Source organism: Pinus tabuliformis, chromosome 3_2 (genome assembly GCF_031772625.1).
Source record: "Pinus tabuliformis cultivar Carrire ecotype Pingquan chromosome 3_2, CPIR1, whole genome shotgun sequence".
Taxonomy (NCBI): Eukaryota; Viridiplantae; Streptophyta; class Pinopsida; order Pinales; family Pinaceae; genus Pinus; species Pinus tabuliformis.
In genome coordinates this window covers 346,790,745-346,813,428 of record NC_142302.1, presented here as the reverse complement: position 1 = coordinate 346,813,428, position 22,684 = coordinate 346,790,745, and the positions used below count along the sequence as shown (strand labels likewise).

The 22,684-nt window shown below is 36.8% G+C and overlaps 1 protein-coding gene across 5 annotated transcripts in view; it reads left to right on the top strand.

Annotated features, from left to right (window-relative positions):
* Window positions 1–22,684, top strand: part of RFC1 (replication factor C1) — a 296,432-nt gene that overhangs the window by 247,869 nt on the left and 25,879 nt on the right. The window lies entirely within an intron of this gene.

The following is a 22,684-nucleotide window of genomic DNA, read 5'->3' as shown; positions in this document are numbered from 1 at the left end:
AGAGTTTTCTTTCAGCCTTACCCGAATGCCAGAATGGATTTTGTCACTGGGATCTTAGGCGAGTCCTAGTGTTCTAGATCGAGTCTATGTAAAAGTGATTTGGGAATAATCCTAACTATTTGGTTAGGTTATTTTATTACAAATTGCTTGGTCTGCTGGATTATATTTGTGTCGCAGAAATGGGTAGTCTGTGAGGGTCTATTTCAAATGGGTTTTCCCCCTTGTGATGTAAAAGATTATGAAAAATATGATGTAAAGTGTTTTGAGGGTTGGAAAAATAATTTATCCCCTCATAGGTTAATTAATTAAATTTTCAGGCAAAAAATTACTTAAAATCCTAAGCTAGAAATTTAATTAATTCTAGGTCCTAGGTAAATTTAAATTCTCTGAAGGCAAAATTCGTTGGTCCTTAAAAATCGAAATTTGAAAGGTCCCGGGACTAAGGTAAATTGATTATTTTGCTAAATTTTAGGCCTTTGGTCCCTGGGGTTAAGTGAAAGTCAAAATTTTGAGGAAATTAATTCAAAAATTTAATTTTTGAATTAATTAAAATGCATTTAATTGAAAATTTCGAATTTACTCAAGAATTTAAAATTTCGACGGATGAGATTAAAATAAATTCTGATCCTCATCAACGGTCGAGATTGTTTTGACGAGGATCACTCGAACTAGCCGTAGGAGGATTTATATTTAAATAGGGAGTCATTTGTCGGTCAATTCATCTGACCTCTGAATCGTGTGCTAAGCTAAAAGCCCTCATGTAATCTTTTTTTTGGACAATAAGGCAAGACTTTTGGGTTAATTTTTCGTCGGTGTTACTCTTCATGGAAATACTGTGAGATGTATCGTTTTTCACGTGTAATTTTTTGTAAGCATGAATAATAGCTTCTGAAGAGTGATTTGAGTACAGGTATATTACTCAGTTGTTCGGGTTTAGGTGAATTTAAATTTTGAATGTAATAACAGGTATCTCTATTTATCTGCATTTTATTATCATTTTCTTGCGCTATTTTGATGGCTGGATTGAGTTTTGTAGGAAAATCTTGTTTTTTTTAGGATCATTTGGCGTTCGGGGAAATTTTTAGTTGGATTAGCCAACTCTCGATTCGTGTTTTCTAAAAAGTGCAACTTAATTTGATCCCGAGCTTATCATAAGATATCATAAGGGTTTTTAGCGCAACACCTCCTATAAACTTTAATTTTTTTTAATGTGCTAAATTGATAAATCCTGCTGTTAAGAGCCTTAGATTATGAGATCTAGGAGCAGAGTTGGAATGACACTCGCCAGATCTGATAGATTTGCCATTCCTGTGCATAGATCTGTAATTATTTTTTGGTTCTTTGACTTGGGTTCTGTTGGGTTTTAATTTTATCATTGTATATATAGTTTGGGTGTTTTTTGTTGCCTTGTAGCTACAGATCTGAGAAAGAAATCTTTGCAGAGTCCAGATCTAGGCCCTGGAGGGTAATATTTGGATCTCTGGGGTTCATCAACATCATTTTGTAGGAGATTATTCAAAAGATTTTGCAGTTCAGGGTTTAATTTTATTTTATTTTATTTATTTATTTATTTTTTTTGTTTAATCTGGAAAATTTTTAAGGGGATTCTGGGCCACCAATTTGATGATTGGTTTCTTTGATTTGCTGCATGGTTTGTGGAGTTCACTGTGCAATTTCGAATTTTTTTAGAAGGCTCACAACCTTTTTGCTATTGCTGCATTCTCTACAAATCTGCAAACCCCAGTTTTGCTGCCATCTCTCTCATCAGCAAAATATGTCCAGCAGCTCTTCCACCGCTGCTTGCTCCATCTGGCTCCCATCGCTCATCCTTCAATCTGCAAAAAACGCTGGCCTAAACCTGCGTTATTCCTCAAACAAAACCTGTGTTCTCCTTTATCACTGCCCATCCGTATTTGAAGCTACGTACATTTCCTTACTGCATAGATTTCCTCGTTGTTGCCTGCATCCCTCTTTGTGTTCCTACAACAACCTTCACCCTCCTCTCCACGCTTTTCCTCTTTCCGCTGCCCACAGATCCGTGTGCTCATCGCCACCATACCTGCACGCTGCAGCAAGCAAAAACAAGCTTCATCTCCCCGGCGTCGTGCAAGCTCCTTGCCCTCCCGTCGACCTACACATTAACCCGCCGCCAGTGCAGTTCATATTCTATTAACCCCTTCAACGCTGCCATTGCCCTTCCTTTCATGCTGCCTGCCCGAACTCTCCTTGTAGCAGCCACATTCTTGATTCTCTCGTGGCTTCCTATCTCCCTAACCCTCTAACGCTACACGTTCTCATCATCATCGCAGACCCCTCACTTCCACGCACACCGCGGCCTCTGCGCCTCGTCCCTCTTCCATCTTCGCTGACCTGCAACAAGTTCCCTCGGCCTCTCCCTTGACCTCCTGTTGCTGTATCCTCTGACCTCGAGCTCTCCTGCAGTCTGAACCTATATGCACAAATACAACAAAAGCTTTTGATTTTTTATATATATATGCGTTTCTTATGTATGCTTTAGGTTAGGTATTATTTTTATTTAGTTAGTTTTTATTTATTTATTTATTATGTTTTGTTAGGGTTTTAGGTTTAATTTCAATTTTCATTTGTTTTGAAGCATTAATTAGATTCATTGAAATTTTAATAAAATTTGATTCTGTTTTTTTTACTTTTATTTTGATTCGATTTCATTTCATTTTTATTTTTTAAATTTCAGATTTTGATTTTGGTTCAAGAAATATAAAAGTTTCAAAATCCTAAAAAAAAAAATCATAAAAATCTCTAAAAAAAAAAAAATAAAAAATCTAAAAAATTCTAAAATTTTAAAAAATTTCTAAAAATACTTAAAAGATCTAAAAATCTTAAAAACAATAAAACATTAAAAAATTTAAAAAATGTAAAAGATTTAAAGGGATTTGCACATTCACATTAATTTTTTTTAAATGTGGTCTATGGCCCATTAAAATTTTAATTTCTTAATCCTTTGATTCGTTTGACTTTTGTCACATTAAAAGAAAGATTTTGATTCACTCGGTTACCATTAAAGCAATTGCCTAAGGAATAATTAAAGTGCTAATTTAAAGTTCCTTGTTGTCTTTGGTGATTAAATGCATTTTCATGATTTTTCTATGGTTAAGGTGTAATAAATGTTTTAACTCATATTGGTGAAAGTTAATTGTTCTAGATTTGAATTCCTAACAAAAATAATTTTTCTGGGATCTCTTGCATGATACAATTTTGGGCGTTGTCACCATTCGTCACATATTGGAAAATTGTTTTGGATAACTTGTTTTATTTAGTCTATGGTTAATGCAAATATTTAAGGCACTAGTTTGTAGTCATTTTTATCTCGTGATTGTGTATTATTTAGTCGAGTCTTGCTTTAAATTCATCAAGTTGTTCATCTTTAAAATCTCCTAGTGCCTGTGTTCTATATGCTATCCTCATCCATTTACCTTAGGGACTACCCCCCTTGACTTGTCTAGGAGAGAGTCTAAATGGAGTGAGTAAGGATTAGAGTGACAACCCTTACTCTGAGCGTTGTCGTGGTGCCTAGACACTTTGTGTGACAACATCTTCTGGCGCAATTGTCGAGGATATTTTATTCTCGGCGTTTCAACAACATTTTATCTTCATTCTCCTCATATCATCTTTATGATTTTTACCAGCAACGCCAACATTTTTTGGCGTCGTTGACGGGGACTGATCTATTGGGCCTGGGCTCTACAACATTCATATTTCATCTTTCTATCATTCATTTTAGTTGGCAACGCTAACATTTTTGGCGCCGTTGTCGGGGATAGAGTTTTTATATCCTTGGTTTCCTCAACATTTTTCTAATCATCTACCTTTCATCATTTCTTATCCCATCAGCACAACATTTCTCGGCGTCATTTGATCTTTTCATCGCCCTATCTTTCGTCATCTCATTAATCGTTTTAGCTGCACTTTTAGCAGCTGGACATTTCGGTTCATTTCTTGTTTGGGTGGCAACTCCACTTCTTTTATTTATTATTTCTCAAACAAGAAACCCTCCCTTATATCCAGTTGTTTGCCTTTTGGATCTTAGAGTTAGATTCATGTTCAAGTGGCGACTCCACTTCTTTCATTTCTTACAAGAATTTCTTCTTGAAGCTCGTTTCTTGTGGATCTCTTGATTTTCTTGAGCAATGGTCTCTCTCTAGCATCCATTTGGTCCCTCCTTATCCCCTCAAGCAAGTCATCATTGATGATTCGTTTACCTCGTGTCATTTTACTGATTTTCTCCATGATATGCCGAAAGAGGCCATTCATAAATTGCCTTTGTTCTCAGGTGGTGATTTAGTCGCTGTTAGAAAGCCTCTATGCAGGTTTACTCATACAATAATCAAATATTGTAGTTCTCCCCAATATAAACATGAAGATGTCAAAATGTGTCTATTTGCCTTTTCTTTAGAGGGTGATGCTTTGAATTGGTTTCACAATTGTCCTGAAGATTCTTTCGCTTCTTTACAAGACATCATCAATGCTTTTACAGATAGATATGGTGATCAAGATAGCTCGCCTTGTGCCCCAAACATTATGCAACAGAATGAGAGTGATCTTGTAAAGGATCCAGCTGTTAATGAAAGATTTCAAGACAATTCTCCATATCAGAGTGTGCCATCCACTTGTACTGTTGCAGGACGAATCCATGATAGTGGAAAAGAAGGAACAAGTTATCAAATCAGTGTCGACAGTGAAAGGGAGAATGATAAGCATTTTATAGAAGAACTAAAGTAGTTGGTTAAAGACATGCAGTTCAGTCAAACACATCTGGTAAAAAATATGGAGCTTAATCAAGAAAAAATTATAACTGATTACGTCAAGGATATGAGAACTTTGCACAGTCAACTGGAAAAACGTGATGAGGAGATGGAAATCATGAAAATTAAACACTCCGATCACGTAACCACTGTAGCGGAAAAGTGTGCTCAGAATAAAGAGGATATGAGGACTGACATGTAGAGTCAACATGCTAAGGAAATGGAAACCATGAAAGCTAATCATGACAGGGAAATTAATTCTATGCAAAGCAAGTTATTAGCCCTAGAGGAAAATATGACGATCATGGAATTTAATCATTCAAATCACGTGACTACCATGGAAACAAGTTATCAAGAAGAAGTAAGTTCGATTCAGAACATATTGTCAACTATGGACAAAGAAATGACCATCATGAGATTCGGTTATAATAATTAGTGAGCTATAATACAAGCAAATCATGAGAAAGAGATAAACTCTATGCAACATTGCTTGATGACCATAAAAGCAGATAACGACAAAGTAATAAAAAATATGGAAGCTGGTCAGATATGTCTTCATAATAAGTTATTGACCATGGAGGAAAACCATCCTAAGGAAGTTAGTGCTATGAAGGTTGAACACTCTACCTAGATGGATGCCATAATAATACAGGTACAGAAACTTCAGCATCAGTCAGAGGATGAAAGAAACAAGGAAACGTCAACAGATCATAAGCCTCCCTATCTGTTGCATCAAGCTCCATCTTATTATGAGGTCATTTGTTCCATTAAAAAGTGGCTAATTGAAGGTGACCCAGATAAAATGGAAATTAATAAGAATCATGTTGATGCTCACATGGTTAATCCACCAGTCATAAAAGATCAAGTTATAACTCATGACACCTGCGAGGCTGATCCATCATTTTTGACAGAGCAGATGTAGAATGAAGAAAGACATGTCATGCATATCTTACATACTTCATTTGAGAATTTTGAAGCAGAATGTTCCACATCATCAGTGATACAACCTGCCACAAAGAAAAGATGCAAGAGAAAGAGAATGAGAAATCGGTTTGATGCATCAGATGGCTGCGAGTAGCTTGATTTTAGGATAAGAAAAGGTCCTACCGTATGCAAGATTAGACATGGCACATCTGAGAAACAACCGACAGATTTGCCTGAAAGCAGGTAAATGCTCAGCATGCACTATATTGAACACATCTGATGCCATGGGGCATCTTTGTATTGTATTTCTAACCTTATACCCTGTTATTTCAATATTTCATGTTGTAGTTAGATTTGTGTTTTTCATGTTATTAGGATAGTTAATAAATGAAGAGCTTATATCTTTCCTGTGCTTAATGTTATATGATGATTTTTTGGATGGACGCTACTTATGTTATGTTGTGTGTTGGGTGGATGCAGATTCTGGATTCTCACATTCCTCCGTTGCAACAACGTGTCCCCAAGTAGAGCTAAATGTTGACTACTAAGTGTCAACGACCCATAGCAGTACACCCCCTTTTTTCGCAAAGGGGATAGCGCATGATCAACGTGTCTGTGCTGTTAAACTATCATCATCAACCTGATCATCATGTTATATTGTAAACCCTTTCTGCATGTGTAAAATGTAAATAATCTCAGCAGACCCGTGTCGTGTATGTAATTGCCTAGGTAAACCTACTTTTTTGGTGACGATCTACATTCCGGGAGGTTTTTTGTCTCACTGATTCATTCTCGGATGGTCGATAGAGTTTTCTTTCAGCCTTACCCCAAATTCAGAATGGATTTTGTCACTGGGATCTTAGGCGAGTCCTAGTGTTCTAGATTGAGTCTATGTAAAAGTGATTTGGGAATAATCCTAACTATTTGGTTAGGTTATTTTATTACAAATTGCTTGGTTTGCTGGATTATATTTGTGTCGCAAAAATGGGTAGTCTGTGAGGGTCTATTTCAAATGGGTTTTCCCCCTTGTGATGTAAAAGATTATGAAAATCATGATGTAAAGTGTCTTGAGGGTTGAAAAAATAATTTATCCCCTCATAGGTTAATAAATTAAATTTTCTGGCAAAAAATTAATTAAAATCCTAAGCCAGAAATTTAATTCATTCTAGGTCTTAGGTAAATTTAAATTCTTTGAAGGAAAAATTCGTTGGTCCTTAAAAATCAAAATTTGAAAGGTTCCGAGACTAAGGTAAATTGATTAATTTGCTAAATTTTAAGTCTTTGTCCCTGGGGTTAAGTCAAAGTCAAAATTTTGATGAAATTAATTCAAAAATTTAATTTTTGAATTAAAATGCATTTTATTGAAAATTTCGAATTTTCTCGAGAATTTAAAATTTCGATGGATGAAATTAAAAGAAATTTTGATCCTCATCAACGATCGACATTTCTTTGACGAGGATCACTCGAACTAGCTGTTGGAGGATTTATCTTTAAATAGGAAGTCATTTGTCCGTCAATTCATCTGACCTCTGAATCGTGTGCTAAGCTAAAAGCTCTCGTGTAATTTTTTTTTGGACAATAAAGGAAGACTTTGGGGTTAATTTTTCGTCGGTGTTACTCTTCATGGAAATACTGTGAGATGTATCTTTTTTCATGTGCAATTTTTTTAGCCATTAATAGTAGCTTCTGAAGAGTGATTTGAGTACATGTATCTTGCTCAGTCACCGGAGTTTAGGTGATAATTTAAATTTTGAATGTAATATCAGATATCTCTATTTATCTGAATTTTATTATCATTTTCTTGCTCTATTTTGATGGCTGTATTGAGTTTTACAGGAAAATCTTGATTTTTTTTGGATCATCGAGTGTTCGGGGAAGTTTTCAGTTGGACCAGCCAACTCTCGATCCATGTTTTCTAAAGAGCCCAGCTTAATTTGATCTCGAGCTTATCATAAGATGTTTTTTTTTTTTTTGGTTATTGTGGTGACACATGAAAGGTTTTGAGCTCAACACCTCCTTTAAACTTTTTTTTTTTTTTTAAATGTGCTAAATTGATAAATCTGGCTATTAAGAGCCTTAGATTATGAGATCTAGGAGCAGAGTTGGACTCGCACTCGCCAAATCTAATAGATCTGTAATTATTTTTTGGTTTTCTGACTTGGCTTTTGTTAGGTTTTAGTTTAATCATTGTGTATATCGTTTGGGTGTTTTTTGTTGCCTTGCAACTACAGATATGAGGAAGAAATCTTTGTAGAGTCCAAATCTAGGCCCTAGAGGGTAAGATCTGGATCTTTGGGGTTCATTAACATCATTTTGTAGGAGATTATTCAAAAGATTTTGCAGTCTAAGGTTTTTTATTTAAATTTTTTTTTTTTTAACTTGGAAAATTTTTAAGGGGATTTTGGGCCACCAATTTGCTGATTGGTTTCTTTGATTTGCTGCGTGGTTTGTGGAGTTCATTGTGCAATTTCGATTTTTTTAGAAGGCTCACAACCTTTTTGCTACTGCTGCATTTTCTACAAATTTGCAAACCCCAGTCTTGCTGCCATCTCTCTCATTAACGAAATCCATCCAGAAGCTCTTCCGCCGCTGCCTGCTCGATCTGGCTCCCATCGCTCATCCTTCAATCTGCAAAAAAATGCTGGCCTAAACCTGCGTTATTCGTCAAACAAAACCTGTTTTCTCCTTTATCACTGCCCATCCACATTCGAAGCTACATACATTTCCTCGCTGATGCCTGCGTCCCTCTCTGGGTTCCCGCAATGACGTTCACCCTCCTCTCCACGCTTTTCCTCTTTCTGCTGGCCACAGATTCGTGTGCTCATTGCTGCCATACCTGCACGCTGCAGCAAGCAAAAACAAGCTTCATCTCCCTGCCGTCGAGCAAGCTCCTTTCCCTCCCGTCGACTTGCACATTAACCCGCCGTCAGTCCAGTTTGGATTCCATTAATCCCTTCAACACTGCCATTGCCCTTCCTTTCACGTTACCTACTCGAACTCTGCTTGCAGCAGCCACATTCTTCATTCCCTCGTGGCTTCCTATCTCCGTAACCCTCTACGCTGCATGTTCTCATCATCATTGCAGACGCCTCACTTCCACGCACACCGTGACCTTTGCTCCTCACATCCCTTAACCATCTTCGCTGAGCTGCAACAAGTTCCCTCGGCCTCTCCCTCGGCCTCCTCTCGCTGTATCTTCTGACCTTGAGTTCTCCCGCAGTCTGAACCTGTATGCACAAAAACAACAAAAGCTTTCGATATATATATATATATATATATATATATGCGTTTCTTATGTATGCTTTAGGTCAGGTGTTATTTTTATTCAGTTATTATTATTATTATTATTATTATTTTTGTTTAAATTTTATTTATTATGTTTTGTTAGGGTTTTAGATTTAATTTCGATTTGTTTTGAAGCATTAGTTAGATTTTGAAATCTTAATAAAATTTGATATTGTTTTTTTTTTTACTTTTATTTTGATTCGATTTCATTTTTTTTTTTTTTTGAATTTTGTATTTCGATTTTGATTCAAGAAATATAAAAGTTTCAAAATCCTAAAAATTAAAAAATCGTAAAAATCTCTTAAAAAAAAAATCTAAAAAATTCTAAACTTTTAAAAAGTTTCTAAAAAAACTTAAAAAATCTAAAAATCTTAAAAGCATTATAACATTAAAAAATTCTTAAAAAATCTAAAAAGATTTAAAGAATTTTGTGACTAAGAATAAACTAAACTAAAGGGATTTGCACATTCACATTAAATTTTTTTAATGTGGCTTATGGCCCATTAAACTTTTATTCTTTTAATCCTTTGATATTTTTTACTTCCGTCACATTAAAAGAAAGATTTTGATTTCCTCAGTTACCATTAAAGGAATTGCCTAAGGAATAATTAAAGTGCTAATTTAAGTTCCTTGGTGTCTTTGGTGATTAAATGCATTTTCATGATTTTTCTATGGTCAAGGTGCAATAAATGTTTTAACTCATATTGGAGAAAGTTAATTGTTTTAGATTTGAATTCCTAACGAAAATCATTTTTCTAGGTTCTCTTGCATGATAAAGTTTTGGGCGTTTATATTGATTATCCCTGATTGTCACCATTTGTTACATGTTGGAAAATTGTTTTGGATAACTTGTTTTATTTAGTCTATGGTTAATGCAAATATTAAAGGCACTGGTCTGTAGTCATTTTTATCTCGTGATTGTGTCTTATTTAGTTGAGACTTGCTTTAAATTCATCAAGTTGTTCATCCTTAAAATCTTCTAGTGCATTTGTTTTATAGGATATCCTCATCCATTAACCTTAGTGACTACCCCCCTTGACTTGTCTAGTAGAGAGTTTAAATGGAGTAAGGATTAGAGTGACATCCCTTACTCTGAGCGTTGTCACAGTGCCTAGACACTTTGTGCAACAACATCCTTATTAAAGCATGGGATTAATGCTAGGGTCATCTTTTATTAGTCAAAGTCCCTAATGTGGACTCCTAGGATTTATATTGAGTCATTAGAGTCATTGTACATTTTATGAGACCCTTCTTGGGCTTTTGAATCGTGCAAAAAGAATTATTTTTGAGTCAAAAGTAAATTTTGTCACCTCCACACGAAGGTGGCCTTTGCCTGATGAAGTCATCCTGAAAGGAAGCAATTCGACCAACAAGAAGCCTATATATACAAGTGCAATTTGATCTATTTGCTCATCCACTCAACAAACTTAATAAACACAAAAAGCAATGCAGTAAAAAGTGTGAAGTGTAGGAGGAAGAAGAAAAAGCGCAGGATCGAAATTTTTTGGGATCTCTCTCTCTCTCTCTTTTTTGTAAAGTTACTGGGAAATTGCAGGATCGGAGTTGCTGGAGTTGCAGGGTCAAAGTTTTGCTACTGCAATAGGTCGAAGTTGCTAGGGTCGAACTGTTGGTGCTGCATAGGTGGAAGAGCTGCGTAGGTCAAAGTACTGAATAGGTCGAAGTAGCCACTGCTGCATAGATCGAAGTTTTGTTGTTGTAAGGTTGAATATCTAGATCGAAGCCACTGGAAGGAAGGGCTGACTTGGTGGTTGGAGGAAGTCTCAGTCTATGGTGAAGTGTCTAGGATTATCTCAGGAAAACTATTGAAGGAAGAGATTTTCACTGGGTTTTCCCCTAGATAGGGGTTTTTCCCTGGCAGGGTGCCTACATCTTGTGTCTCTTGTTTTGTGATCTTCATACACACATAATTTGGTAATTGCTTGATGAAAAAGACTATAACAAATAAGTAAAAGAAGCCAACATAATTTACAAGTAATTATCAAGAAAGAGGAATCTAAAATCTAAGTCTACTTGCATTGATTTCTCAACATGGTATCAGAGCTAAGGTCACAAAAGATTGAAACTCTGTTCGCTTGAAGGAAATGGTTACTCCCTCTATGATAAGTTATATGAGAATGGGATTCAATACTACATGAATTTGGATCAATATCTTCTACTACTTATTCAACAAGGTCAAAAGTCAAGGGTTCTTGGCTGCACTTACAAGTCCACTTAATGATGATAATGCATGCATTATTGGCAATGGAGCATCAAGGCATATGACAGAGAAGAGTAAACAACTTCACACTCTATTAAAGGAACCATGTTCTCATGCCGTGGAATTGGGAGATAACAAAAGCTATGCTGTTAGAGTCCTGGGATCAACATCTTTAAAGCTGGATAATGGAGCTAAGCTACATCTCAACAATATACTATATGTTCTAGGTTTGAAAAAGAATTTGATTTCAATTTCTTTCTTAGAAGATAAAGGGGATAGCGTTGCTTTTGTTGATGGAGAGGTTTTGGTTTGGGGAAAAGATTCAATTATCAATAAAGCTAGGGTTATTGGAGTTCGTGAAGGAAGCTTATATAGAGTCATAACACCATCTCCTCAAGCTCTAGTTCATATGGAAATCAATCCCATTGCGCTGTGGCATAGAAGATATGGTCATCCACACTACAAGGTCATTCCCACTCTTAATCAACTGGTACATGGCATCCCTAATATCAAAGAAGATGGTGTGCAAGGGATGTTCATTGGGAAAACATACAAGAAAACCATTTGCAAATAGTGAAACAAGGTCTAAAGAAATATTAGAGCTCATTCATTTTGATGTGTGTGGGCCTATGTTTGACAAATCACTTGGAGGTCATCTTTACTATGTAACATTCATTGATGATCACTCTAGAAAGACATGGCTCTAACTTCTCAAGAAAAAGGATGAAGTATTTAAAAATTCAAGGAGTTTAGATCTGAAATGGAAACCTTAACCGAAAGAAAAATAAAGATTTTGAGATCCGACGATGGTGGGGAATACACTTCTAAACAATTGATTGCATATTGTAAAGAAGCAGGAATTAAGAGGGAGCTCACTGTTTCCTACTATTTCGAACAAAATGGAGTGGCCAAAAGAAAGCAGAGGACAATTGAAGAAGGTATACGAACAATGCTCCTTGATCAAGACTTACCAAAATTTCTATGGGAAGAAGCAACAATGACAACGGTATATATTCAAAATAGAAGGCCTCATAGAATTCTTGAGAGTATGACACCTGAGGAAGCATTCACAGGGAAGAAGCCAAGTGTGGACCACCTTCGAATCTTTGGGAGTCTTGCATATATCCACGTTCCAAAGGACAAACAAAAGAAGTTAGATTCTACAAGCATCAAACGGATCTTCGTTGGCTATAGTCTCTCTTCAAAGGCATATATAATCTACATCAAGGAAAAAACATATTGAAGTAAGCAGGGACATTATATTTGATGAAAATCATGGCTACAAATATCCAAAGATATCCCTATTGATTCCGATGAAGAAGTTATACCAATATTCGAAGAAGAAGAAGTACACCACGACGATCCTTCTACAATTCAAGAAGAAGAAGAAGGACCAAGTGAACCTAGCCAACCTATGATCACACCGAATACTAGGTGTTGGAAAATGTAACTAGGTTCGGTCTTCATAATTGTGTTTGAGTCAAATGTAATATATTTGTAAAGCAAAAATAATCTTATTATTATTGAAATTGACTTATTAAAGCATGGCTTTCATGCTTGGGTCATTTGTCTTAGGTCAAGCCTCCATTGTAGACTTTAGGGTATTGTCAAAGTCAATTTGTTTATTGGTTAAAGACTCCTCCATCATCAAGTCAAGCTCCTTAATGACTCCTTCAAGTCGACCTCAAAGGAACAATCATAAAATGAACTCATGTCGGCCTACAACAAAGATGCATCTCTTCATGATCCAATGTTGCCACAAAGATAAACTTTCGGTACTTCTATAGTGAGATGGTTCGGTCTTTTCAAAGAACAGGTTCTAATTATTTCAGTAATGACACAGTCTCTGCATTTCATTAATGGCATCGTCTCTACATCTCGGGTCTCGGTACAATGACAAGATCTCAGAGAAATAGGTTCGGTGCTAACAGAAGGTCTCGATGCTATTACAAAGATGATTTCAGTAACCTCAGAACTCGCACTATAGTGAAGACTCTCAGTGTTATATCATAGTAAAGTAGTATCACAACGAAGGAATTCGGTAATAAATTACAGTCAAGAAGAAAGAAAGTTGAAGCACTAATTGTTGAAGCAATGATATATACAGTAAAGTAGTACATTCGGTCTACAACTCATTGAAGATAAAGGATCTCAGAATAGCTGCCTATGAAAATCTACCAATGATTTAAGGTATCTATGACTACAAGAAGCATCAAGAAGTATTCAGTTTGAAGAGAACCCGAAGTCTGTCCTATGAAGAACACAAGGTACCAGCTCAAGAAAATCAAGTAAGTATTGTCACATAACAAATTACACTTGTCACAAGTCTAATAAAATCAAATGTGTGCAAACTCAAGGTATGTATGTTTATAAGCTTTTATTATCTTAGATGATTCACATAATCCTAGTCTAGAACATACAAGAACCTTAACCCTTATCTTCTAGGATTTATAAAGAAATCTAGGATGTCAAGTAAAATCTTAGTATTAATTAAAAGAAAATAAAATTTGATTTTGTATAAAGGACTCTGTCCTCCATTTTTAGAAAACATAAATTGAGAAAAAACATCATATTCTAGGTATCTCATATTTTGTCTAGAAGTATTTGTGACAGATACAAAATATCATGGCACTTCAAGGAGTCCCTACAAGATTTGTCAAGGAACAAAGCTATGTCTCAAACTACAAGGAAAAGAATTTCCTTATAATAAATGTTTATTCATTTGATAATATATTACTAATATCATTATATCCATCGATATTGAATCATAATGATTCTTGCTTTGGGTGATTCATCACTTAATAAATGTACCCCCTCATATTCTTAATTAATTTTATAGAACCCTAGACAGGTTCTCTAGAAACCCTAACCTAAGGGCATGTTAATGTTAATATCTGAAGTCCTAAAACTGCTTAGGGTTATTGTGAAATGTATTTGAAGTTTTGTTAATGATGTCATGTTTGGGGTTTATGTATGATCATGGAAACCCTAACTTGTTAGGGTTGAATGATGTTTGTTTGAGATCCCGAACCTTTGAAATTTTGGAATAGTAGGGTTTGCTTTGCTATGCTATGAAACACTAGATCTTTTGGGTTTGGTTGGGTCTATAAAGCAAAACCCTTACTATGTATTTAGAGTCCTAGGTATGCGTTCCTTTGATTGAAACCCTAGCCAGTTCTAAGTTGGTATATGTCTAACATATTAATATTGCCTTACATATGATGTGCTTATGATATGCTGATGAATTCCTAGATATATGTGTTGACCTAATTGTTAATGGTCATGAGTCCTAGGGTTTGGAAACAAGCCCTAGTCAAAGTTTGATGGTCTAGGATGATGTTGTTTGAAAATCTAGGGTTTAGCAGCTAAACCCTAGTATTAGTTAAATTCTCTAGTGTGTATAACCGTTTGGAATTTATGAATCTATATAAGTGATTGTGAATTTGTAGATGAAAAAATCTAGGGTTTACATCAAACCCTAGTAGATGCTAGTCATGATGTTGATTAAGCTGTGATTGGTTTTGATTGTTGAAGCTCGTGTATGAAATCTTAGTGAGGAGTCTAACATATGAATTCTGCAAAGTGTTAGATTCATTGACCTGATTTGTTTCTAGGGTTTGTTGTCTGAAAAGAACTTGTCATGTCTTTGAAAGAATATTGAAACCCTAGATATCATGAGCTTGATATCTTGATGAGCTGTGGATGTTTTTTAGGGTTTTTAACTAAACTTGGGCGAGAAGTTGAAGTATTAAAGTATAGTGAAAAGTCTAAATGCTTCTGCTATTAAAAGTTTTTTGATATGGCTAACTTCATGCTTCTATAATTTTGGTTGTACTTGCTGTCTAAGTTGTGTAGGTACATGATCTTCATGATAGTGAAAATGATCGTAAGTAAAGTTGATGTGATAAGCATCATATATGAATGACTTTGATAAGAAGTGTGGAATGTTGAAGGAAATGTAACTAGGTTTGATCTTCATAAATGTACTTTTGATATTTGTAATTATTCAAGAAAGAAATATTATTTTTATAATATATGTCAATGAGTTTCTTGCTCATTGAAGTAGGTCTAGCACATGTTAAAGTGCTATAGGTGAGTCAAAAAGTCAAAAGAATTATGTTGAAGACCTTAAGGGAATGTTGCACCATGTATATTTATGTATGAGAGTCAAAGAATACATCTCCAAGCAAAGTCAAGCCTCCTCCTAGTAATGGAACCAATAAATGAAGCAAATTGAAGCAAAGAAGACAAGTCAACCAACAATCTTCAAGTCGGCCTACAAGTCGGCCTAAACGAGGGACAATCCTCTATATATCGAGGTTGTCCACTCCTCCAACGTCCCATTCATCTACCTCTGGAATGAACAAAGTACATGAGTCGAGAAAAGGTGAGCTAAGGATGAAGAAGGAGCCTCCAAGTGCAGCGACGAAGATAGAAGGGACAACGAAGGTTTTGGGACTGTTCTAGGGCCAATACCAGTCACATGTGCGAAGAAAAAGAGGGCTTCTTGCGGTTATGACAACAACAACTTATAGTCAAGCATATCTCACTGTTTGGGCTTGAATCTAGCCCTACAAGGCTTCCTATCCAAGCGAAGGAGGAGGGTCCTCAAGCGAAGGAGAGAGGAACCATATTACATCAAGCAAACCTCCCACACGTGCAAGAATTAGGGCTGGAGAATAGTCCTAACTTGTCTGCATTTACACCTCAAGGAAGAGCTCATTTAGTCAAGGAGGAGGTAGGGATCATCACAAGGGAAGGGACTCATCACAAGTGTCTCTTCTAGAGCAAGTGCAACAAGGTACATCAAAAGTTGAAGGAAGAACAAAGTGTTGGAAGAAGGAGGACGAAGTGCTGAGGAACGAAGTGTCAGAAGGAGGAAGACAAAGTGCCAGGGAAACCAAGTGTATGGAGGAGGAAGGACTTGACTTGTACTTGGAGGATATTCTTTCAAAGGTCTAGGGTTTGGCATTGATCAATAAAAAGCTTCAATAAGAGAAAACTTACCGAGGGGTTTTCCTCTCAAGAGAAGAGAGGTTTTGGCCGTAGCAGAGAGCCAACATCTTGTGTTCTTGTTCTTATGTTTTGGTAGAAGTTTGATGAAGCACACACACATGCATTAATAAGAAGAACACGAATTAAGCTAACAAGACAAATTGTAAAAAGACTTCACAAATTGTTATCAAGTCAAGAAGAATCATACTAAACCTAATTTCCCTAAATTCTTCAACTTGGAAGCCATGAAAGATTCTCTGATGTCATAAAGAAGAAGTAGAACTCCCTAAGTTAAGAGGGAGCCTAGATGAAATCTCCGTAGGATAAGAGGATAGTTGAGAATATTCTTTGTACAAGAATGATTAGATCCTCTTTGATTAAGAGGGAGTGAAAAATATGGTTCTCTACTTCATGTGTCATGCACTAGACCAGGACTAACAACTGTAAGTTTTAGTGAAGGCCATGAGTGAGAGAAGGAAATTGGAGAATGCATTTTGAGGTGCTGTAGAAAGAAGGAAAGCAGGATCCAATTGAAGAAAATGTTGTTGCATATGAAGTAGGAAAGAAAAGTGTATGATGGGAATCTTTTGTCAAAGATTCGGTTGATAGTTTGGAAGACCTTAGAGGTTTGTATTTGATTATGTACATGTGAAAGTATATTATTGATTGGGGTTGTTTTTGTATAGGTAAATCTCTTGAAGGTTTTGATAGCATGCTTATCACTGATCAGTTTGATTGGGAGAGATTTGTTGTCCTTGATTTGCTGGATCAAGGGGTGTTGAGGCTTTGTGAATGAGCATTCCCTGGGAGGACATCTGGCCGACACTTTGTGTTGATGTCTAGGTCCCGAAGTTGGAAGGGTGGTGTTGGTCATTGAGCTCTGACACACACCTGGATCTTTTCGCTGATGGTTACCTAGTAAGCGTGCTGGTACCTCGAGAGGTTGAAAACTTGAGTCAATCTTAGTCCCACCCAGATAGATTGCCTTGTTTAGGAATCTAGTCCGTGGCATTGTGGTGCCTAAATTGTTGAGTGACCAATCGATAGATTGCCCTGGTCAGGAATAAAGTTCATGGCATTGCGGTGCCTAAAATTTTTCATAGATGATGTGTCTTGAGATCTTCCATGTACCTGTTTGATTATATGTAAATATGAATACCTCCCTAGTTAAGAGGGAGTGTTGGAAAATGTAACTAGGTTCGGGCTTTATAATTGTATTTGAGTCAAATGTAATATATTTGTAAAGCAAAAATAATTTATTATTATTGAAATGGACTTATTAAAGCATGGGTTTCATGCTTGGGTCATTTGTCTTAGGTCAAGCCTCCATTGTAGGCTTTAGTGTATTGTTAAAGTTAATTTGTTTATTGGTTAAAAACTCCTCCATCATCAAGTCAACCTCGTCAACAACTCATTCAAGTCGGCCTCAAAGGAACAGTCATAAAATGAACTGATGTTGGCCTACAACAAAGACACATCTCTTCATGATTCATGTCAGCCCATTTAGGATGGACATACCACTATATAGACAAGCCTGTGATCTTTGCAATACACTATCGCACAAGTTCACATTTCAGAGAACAAGTTTCAGTGATATGATACAGATTACTAGCTCGGATCTTAGAGAAGGCTACGATAAAGTGTGGGTGATCTCAGTGGAACACTCTTTGTGATCTCAGAGATAATTTTGTGACATTCTCGACATATAGAATGCGAATTGTAGTGGAGATAATTCAATGATGTAGCACAGTGACTCGATGTTATTTCTATCACAGTTTCAGTGCTACCTTAGTTTCGGTGCTACTATAGTGATCACATTTCGGTAATATTACAGTGGTGTACTTCGGTTCTATCTCATTGCTACCACAGTGAATATCTCGATGATGGAAACTCGATGTTATCTTATTGTTATCACAGTGAGAAGTTCACTGTCATTGCAAGGATCAAAGTATGAAGAAGAATGACAAGGTTGACTTGATGGATGGAGGTAGTCTCGAGTCTAAGTTGTAATGGTCTTGGTCGTCTCATCTTGAATCTACTTAAGGAAGAATTTGTGACTGAGTTTTCTCCTCAAGTGGGGTTTTGCCCTGGCAACGTGCCTATATCTTGTGTTCTCTTCTATTTGTTGCTTGGCATTAATCTTGATGATAAGAAAAGATAATCAAGAGATCTAATACTAATAATGAAAATATCACAAGTTAATGTCACTAATAAGGGAAATCGTTTTAATTGCCAATCTATGGATTTTCCAACACTAGGAAGAGGCCAAATTGGCTAAAAGTTACTCTTGAAGACGCTGAAGGACATGGAGCTGTCAAAGGAACCTTTAGAGAAGGCAAAAGGCTAAAAAGATATTCTAGATATGTTGCATATATGACAAAACTGAACCATCTACATTTTAAGAAGCTGCTCATCAAGAAGTATGGAAGAAGGCATTGCAGGAAGAATATCATCCATCATGAAGAGTGGTGTTTGGGAAATCGTTGCTAGACCTAGCGACAAATCGATTGTCACCTCCAAATGGATCTACAAGATCAAGCACACTATTGATGGAAGTATAGACAAATACAAAGCTAGATTTGTTGCAAGGGGTTTCTCTCCAAAGGAAGGCATAGATTATAGAGAAACCTTTGCACCCACCGCAAGGTATACTACCATTAGATCTTTGGTTTCATTGTCTGCTACAATGGCATGGAATATCCATTTAATGGATGTAAAGACAACATTTTTGAATGAGACGATTGATGAGGAAGTATACATTGAACAACACGAAGGCTTTGAAGTAAATAGCACAGACACTCATGTCTGTAGACTCAAGATGGCCCTATATGGTTTGAAGCAAGCTCCTAGGGCATGGTATGCAAGAATGGATGCATACCTTCTAAGAAATGTGTTCGTGAAAAGTACTACTGATCCAAATCTCTACATCAAGGTTGTGGATAATGAGCCAGTCATTATTCTACTATATGTGGATGATCTCTTCATTACGGGTGTAGGGCGAAGGATACAAGAATGCAAGAAGATGCTGGTAGCCAAATTTGAGATGAAGGATTTGGGGCTGATGCACTATTACCTAGGTCTGGAAGTATGGAAAAAGCATGGGGAGATATATCTAGGGCAAAGGATAATATATCATCTAGTGGTTGCAAAAATTTGTGATGATGGATTCCAAGCCCATGACTACTATGATCACCAATCTCAAGAAGTTGAGGAGCTCTGACTATGGTCTCATAGATCCTACCTCCTATCGTAAGTTGGTGGGTTCTTTGATGTATTTGGTAAATACTAGGCTGGATATATGTTTTGCTGTGAACATTCTTAGTCAGTTTCAGTTGGAGCTTCGTCATGATCATTGGATAGCTGCCAAACACATATTGAAATATCTTCATGGCACTACATATCATTGCCTAAAATACGATAGGAAGGAAGTCAAGCTGATTGGCTTCACAGATTCTAATTGGGGTGGCAAAGGATAATATATCATCCAGTGGTTGCAAAAAATTGTGATGATGGATTCCAAGCCCATGACTACTATGATCACCAATCTCAAGAAGTTGAGGAGCTCTGACTATGGTCTCATAGATCCTACCTCCTATCATAAGTTGGTGGGTTCTTTGATGTATTTGGTAAATACTAGGCTGGATATATGTTTTGCTGTGAACATTCTTAGTGAGTTTCAATTGGAGCTTCGTCATGATCATTGGATAGCTGCCAAACACATATTGAAATATCTTCATGGCACTACATATCATTGCCTAAAATACGATAGGAAGGAAGTCAAGCTGATTGGCTTCACAGATTCTAATTGGGGTGGCAGTGAGACCGATGGAAGAAGCACTACTGGTGGATGCTTTAGTTTGGGATCTGCCATGATCTCATAGATTAGTAGAAAGCAAGATCCCTTTACTTTGAGTAGTGTTGAAGCAGAATATTTCACTGCATGTGAAGTAGGAAAGGAGGTTGTATGGTTGAGGAAGCTTTCGATAGATTTGTTCGAGAAGCCTCTAGGTCCTACTCTAATAAAATGTGATAATCAAAGCTTCATCAAGATGTCTGAAGATCCCATGTTTCATGCTAGGATGAAGCATATCAACAATAAGTGCCACTACATTAGGAACTTCATGTGGGATGGGATCATGAAGCTACAGTATGTCTCGACCGACCATCAGGTAGCTGATATACTAACAAAGTCTCTTCCTAATAAGAAATTTGAATATCTTAGAACATGCTTGGTTTAGTAGATATTGTTGATCTTGCTGCTGATGATAAAATTTTGGAAGAGATTTGTTGAGGCTTTGTGTGTGAGACACATTGTCTGGGAGGACATCAGGCCGGCTCTATGTGTTGATGCCTAGATCGCGAAGTAGGGAGGGTGGCATTGGTCATAGAGATCTAACTTCGGATACACACTTGGATCCCTGAGTTGATGGTTAGCAACTAAGCCTGATGGTACCTAGAGGGGCTGAAAGCTTTAGTCCATCTTAGTCCCATCCAGATAGATTGCCTTGGTCAGGAATCTAGTCGGTGGCACCATGAGTGCCTAAACTGTTGGAAGACCTTGGATAGTTTGCCCTGGTCAAGAATCTAGTCCATGACATTGCAGTGCCTAAACTCATCATAGTTCATATGTTTTGAGATCATCCTCGTACTTGTATATGTTATTATGAAAACCTCCCTAGTTAAGAGAGAGTGTTGAAGAATGTAACTAGGTTCAGTCTTCATAAATGTATTTGAGTCATTATGTAGCGTACTTATCAAAAGAATGAAAAATACTTTTTTTATTATTGCTACAATGATTTATTAAAGCATGGGTTTCATGCTTGGGTCGCCTTTTATTAGTCAAAATCCTCGTTGTGGACTCCTAGGATTTATATTGAGTCATTAGAGTCATTTTGAATTTTGAGACCCTTCTTCGGCTTTTAAATCACATAAAAAGAATTATTTTTGAGTCAAAAGTAAGTTTTGTCACCTGCACACCAAGTTGGCCCTTGCTTGATGAAGTTGGCATGAGAGGAAGCAATTTGACCCCCAAAAAAGCTATATATACAAGTGCAGTTCGATCTATTTGCTCATCCACCCAACACATTCAATACACATAAAACGCAGTGTAGTAAAAAGTGCGAAGTGCAAGAGGAAGAAGCAAAAGTGCAGGATAAAAGTTTTTGGGGCTCTCTCTCTCTCGTTTCTGCGAAGTTACTGGGCAATTACAGGATTGAAGTTGTTGGAGTTGCAGGGTTGAAGTTCTGCTGCTGCAATAGGTCGAAGTTGTAGTAGGTCGACGTTGCAGAAGGGTCGAAGTGCTGCTGCTGCATAGGTCGAAGAGCTGCATAGATCAAAGTGTTGCGTAGGTCAAAGAGTTGCATAAATCAAAGTGTTGCATAGGTCGAAGTAGTTGCTATTGCATAGATCGAAGTTTTGCTACTCCAAGGTCAAGATATAGATTGACGTCGCTGGAAGGAAGGGCTGACTTGGTGGTTGGAGGAAGTCTGTGTCTAGGATGATGAGTCTAGGATTATCTTAGGAAAACTATTGAAGGAAGAGATTTTGACTGGGTTTTCCCTTAGATAGTGGTTTTTCCCTGCCATAGTGCCTACATCTTGTGTCCCTTGTTTTGTGATCTTCATACACATAATTTGGTAATTGCTTGAAGAAAAAGAATATAACAAAGAAGTAAAAGAAGCCAACATAATTCACAAGTAATTATCAAGAAAGAGGAATCTAAGACCTAAGTCTACTTGCATTGATTTCTCAACATGTGGAAGTGTTCAACTAAATTTAGTAGGTAGACTAAATTTGGCAGGGGGACCCACAAGTGGGACCAAGACACAAATTTACTTTTTTATTATTCCTTGACTTAAAAAAATTAAAATTTTCCTAGAGTGAAGAATTGGAACGATCCCAACTGTTTAGGGAGACTTAATCTTACTCCTTTATGGGATTGGTTTGCCCAGGTTGATTTCTAAGATGGAAAAGGGCACAAACTTAGTCATTTTTTATAAGATTAGTGTGTTCTCTCCTCAACAATAAAGCATAGCGATTTCTAACACTAGGGTTTTCTGTACATCACAAATTAACAACAGAAAGGAGGTCATATAACCATCACAATTTCCAAAATTGTGTTTCTAAAAGTAGTGCGTGTGTGGAGCAACTGCGAAGAAGGGCATACAAGGTTGTACAAAACTCATGCTGTGCAGAAGAGGGAGGCTGAGTGGGGTAGGTAGAGTCTCACTGGTGTGCAAAAGTATGCTGGTCCATTTCTGAGTGAAGGGAAGTCTTTACCCTCGTCATTTAATATTTTGAATTTGCTATTGCTAAAGAAAAATTCAGAGAACACATAGTTGTATGTTCCCCCAATTGGGGTTCCCTGAGTCAAATTTGTTGTGTTCAATTTAATGGTGTGTTTGTCTACGTTTGTTCTTGATTTTCTGCTACATGCTAGTTAGAAAACTCATTCAATTTAATGGTGTGTTTGTCTACGTTT